This window comes from Lissotriton helveticus, chromosome 7, assembly GCF_964261635.1.
Source record: "Lissotriton helveticus chromosome 7, aLisHel1.1, whole genome shotgun sequence".
Classification (NCBI taxonomy): Eukaryota; Metazoa; Chordata; class Amphibia; order Caudata; family Salamandridae; genus Lissotriton; species Lissotriton helveticus.
The window spans coordinates 1,658,615,181-1,658,619,559 of NC_136068.1; positions in this window are offsets into that span (position 1 = coordinate 1,658,615,181).

The following is a 4,379-nucleotide window of genomic DNA, read 5'->3' on the forward strand; positions in this document are numbered from 1 at the left end:
TGCTATTTCAGTACTACCAGTCAAAGGCGAATTATGTGTCCAAAGTTATGGTTCTATACACATAGGTCATAGTGAATGTACTACTGTTATTCAGTATAGTGACAGTGGGAAATCTGTTTTCAAAGCTTCACGTCATTCTTATTTTATTTGTGGTCAAACTGCATATGTCCGTCTGCCCCTCGATTGGGAGGGAACCTGTTACATTGCCTTCCTACTGCCACCTGTTTTCCTAGCCCCATCTGATTATCACAGAAACACACATCTAGTACACATTAGACATAGAAGGGAGTCCCCAATTGTCGATTATACTGAAACTACTCTAGAACAGTATACAGATTTCAATAAAGGTTTCTTCTTCTTTGTAGGACCTGTCCAGAATAGTAAACTGATCCGTAGGTTAACAAGAACCCTTGAAGCTGTAGTTAATGAGACTGCCTCTGCTCTAGGTAACCTAACCGAAGAACAATCTGCTATGAGATTTGTCGTTTTGCAAAATCGTCTCGTCCTTGACGTCATACTGGCCGATAGGGGCGGGGCCTGTAGAGTCATCGGATCTAGTTGCTGCATTTTCATTCCAAATAACGCGCCGTCTGTTTATTCAGCTATAACCAGACTCCATAAAATTGCCCATCTGTTACATCAAGATCCAGGCACCTGGACATGGTCCGGTTGGTTCTGGAATATAATTTCCGCATGGGGATGGAAAGTCCTGTCCTTCCTAGGTATTGCAGTAGCGATCATATTCAGCTGCTGCCTCTGTATACAATGTGGCCCTGCGATTTGCAGCATGTGTGCTACCTCTTGTATTCCTAGTCCCAAGCCCCGTTCTAAATCCCGTTCCAAGACAATTCGAGACGAGCAAATGGTACTGTATGAAATGATAGATGGTATCATGAAAATTGATGTTTCCTGATGGAAACGTAGTGACAAGGAGGGAATGTGGAAAAGTAAATTTTGCCATGTTCTGTGTCCCTACGCCTCATCCATCATATGTTATGTGTGCATGACCAATATGCATATGTTATTCCCCATGTCCGATTAATGACGCAATTACAGTTGTGTCCATCTCTGGTATGTTAGTTTCCAGTCCTCGTGAATACTACGAATATCAGGCCTATGTAAAGTAATGTTGCCACGTTTCTCAGTGTGCACGTTATTCCATTATAAAATCCCCGTTTCTAGGCCTCAAAAGGGCCCGGACCCTGGATTCAGCTCCTGTCTCCTGAAAGCCTCGCTGAGGAGCGATACAGCCCCCACCTGTATCCTCGACCCTTCACTTACTTCCTGCCTCGCAGTGCCCGGTGCAGCTTGGCTCTGCCTCTGAGTCTGCCAAAAGTATGTTATAGTTCCAGCTATCAGTTCAGTCCTCCTCTTCTGCATTCCTAAGCTACTGAACTGCATCAATAGTTTCCGTCATTGTCTAGCCTACTCGGCTCCACGTTAGAGAAATATTGTATTTAATGGTCATTTAGTATTCTTCATCACGCACTACATGTAGAATAATGCATGGTCCAGTCTTAGAGTCAAGTTAGCCTCTCCCCTCATGACTTCTAGTTCATATCAACATGTTCCCTAAACATCAGATACCAGATAGGGTTTAGGTACATGTCGCTCCGACCCTCCAGACTCTAGTCTCTGCTCCTAGCACAGAGTTCGTAGCCCCCAGCTTCTCCTAGTAATACGTCATTGCCAGTTTTCGCGCACCATTAGGTTAGAGGTCCCGGCTCCTTAGGTAGCCCCCTCCTATGTTTCCGCCCATTCATGACATACTCTGTTACGTTCGCATCACATGTCTATGTATACTCCCAGTTACACCTCTTTTTACTGTTATCTTTCGCGACTGCTACGCGTCACGCCTTCTGCTCCACCCACTGTTACGCCTACTGCAATGTAATGCTATGTGTTCGCGCTATGTATATAAGTCAATGTTTTGTTATTAAATGTTAGCGCGCTCATCCCAGACCTAGCCCCAGCAGCTGCTGGGCCTCTTTTCCCCTGCTGGGCCCCAGTTGTCCTGCTGGGCCCTGTCATTCTGTTCCTATGCAGGTTGTCCTGATCCTGTCCTTATGCTGTAATAAACCTGCAGAAACTCCTACTACCTCGAATCTTGACTCTTATTTATTGAGCTATCTGTTATGCTATAAGTCTAGTCAAAAATAGGGTATTATTTATTTATTTACCACAGAATAGTGGGAACCCCTCATTCGTAATGTTTTGACATCAGATACTGTTGACGATTCCTGTGCAACGCCAAATATTTATTGTTTAAGACACGAATGTTTAGAACTGTGGTAACATGTAAAGAATTTGCCCCGAGCAGAATATTTAGTATATAAGGAACAACCCTCTTTGTACAAATTGAACAGGCTCCTAGATACTGCCCATGTGTAGTTTCTGTGACTTCTGTGTCCCTGCAGTAATAAACCTTTGGTCTTTGACGCCACCATCGAGAAGCCCGTGTTTCTGTTTGTTTGTGCACCGAGACAGGTTGAACTCCGGGGTCTTCGGGTGTTGTCCCTGACACCTCTGGACGGAACCAAAAAGTCCAGAACTCCAGCACCCACCCCATATACTGTTGGGCACTGCTGGGAGTCATGTGCACCCACCCCCTATACTGTTGGGCACTGCTGGGCACTGCTGGGCATTGCTGGGAGTCCTCTGCACCCACCCCTATACTGTTGGGCACTGCTAGGATCTGCTGGGAGTCCTGTGGACACACCCCCTATACTGTTGGGCACTGCTGGGCACTGCTGGGAGTCCTTTGCACCCACCCCCTATACAGTTGGGCACTGCTGAGCACTGCTGGGCACTGCTGGGAGTCCTGTGCACCCACCCCTACACTGTTGGGCACTGCTGTGCACTGCTGGGCACTGCTGCGAGTCCTCTGCACCCAACCCCTGTACTGTTGGGCACTGCTGGGAGTCCTGTGCACCCACGCCCTATACTGTTGGGCACTGCTGGGCACTGCTGAGAGTCCTGTGCACCCACCACCTATACTGTTGGGCACTATTGGGCACTGCTGGGAGTCCTGTGCACCCACCCCCTATACTGTTGGGCACTGCTGTGAGTCCTCTGCACCCACCCCCTATACTGTTGGGCACTGCTGGGAGTCCTCTGCACCAACTCCCTATACTGTTGGGCACTGCTGGGCACTGCTGGGAGTCCTGTGCACCCACCCTCTATAATGTTGGGCACTGCTGGGCACTGCTGTGAGTCCTGTGCACCCACCCCCTATACTGTTGGGCACTACTGAGCACTGCTGTGCACTGCTGGGAGTCCTCTGCACCCACCCCCTATACTGTTGGGCACTGCTGGGCACTGCTGGGAGTCCTGTGCACCCACCCCTATACTGTTGGGCACTGCTGGGCACTGCTGGGCACTGCTGGGAGTCCTGTGCACCCACCCCCTATACTGTTGGGCACTGCTGGGCACTGCTGGGAGTCCTCTACACCCATCCTCTATACTGTTGGGCACTGCTGGGCACTGCTGGGCATGGCTGGGAGTCCTGTGCACCCAACCCCTATATTGTTGGGCACTGCTGGGAGTCCTGTGCACCCACCCCCTATACTGTTGGCACTGCTGGGCACTGCTGAGAGTCCTGTGCATCCACCCCTTTACTGTTGGGCACTGCTGGGCACTGCTGGGAGTCCTGTGCATCCACCCCTTTACTGTTAGGCACTGCTGCGCACTGCTGGGAGTCCTGTGCACCCACCCTCTATAATGGTGGGCACTGCTGGGCACTGCTGTGAGTCCTGTGCACCCACCCCCTATACTGCTGAGCACTGCTGGGCACTGCTGGGAGTCCTGTGCACCCACCCCTATACTGTTGGGCACTGCTGGGCACTGCTGGGAGTCCTGTGCACCCAACCCCTATATTGTTGGACACTGCTGGGCACTGCTGGGAGTCCTGTGCACCCACCCCCTATACTGTTGGGCACTTCTGGGCACTGCTGAGAGTCCTGTGCACCCACCCCCTTTACTGTTGGGCACTGCTGGGAATCCTGTGCACCCACCCCCTATACTGTTGGGCACTGCTGGGAGTCCTGTGCACCCACCCCCTATACTGTTGGGCACTGCTGGGCACTGCTGGGAGTCCTGTGCACCCACCCTCTATGATGTTGGGCACTGCTGGGCACTGCTTTGAGTCCTGTGCACCCGCCCCTATACTGTTGGGCACTGCTGGGAACTGATGGGAGTCCTCTGCACCCACCCCCTATACTGTTGGGAACTGCTGGGCACTGCTGGGAGTCCTGTGCACCCACCCCCTATACTGTTGGGCACTGCTGGGAGTCCAGTGCACCCACCCTCTATAATGTTGGGCACTGCTGGGCACTGCTGTGAGTCATGTGCACCCGCCCCTATACTGTTGGGCACTGCTG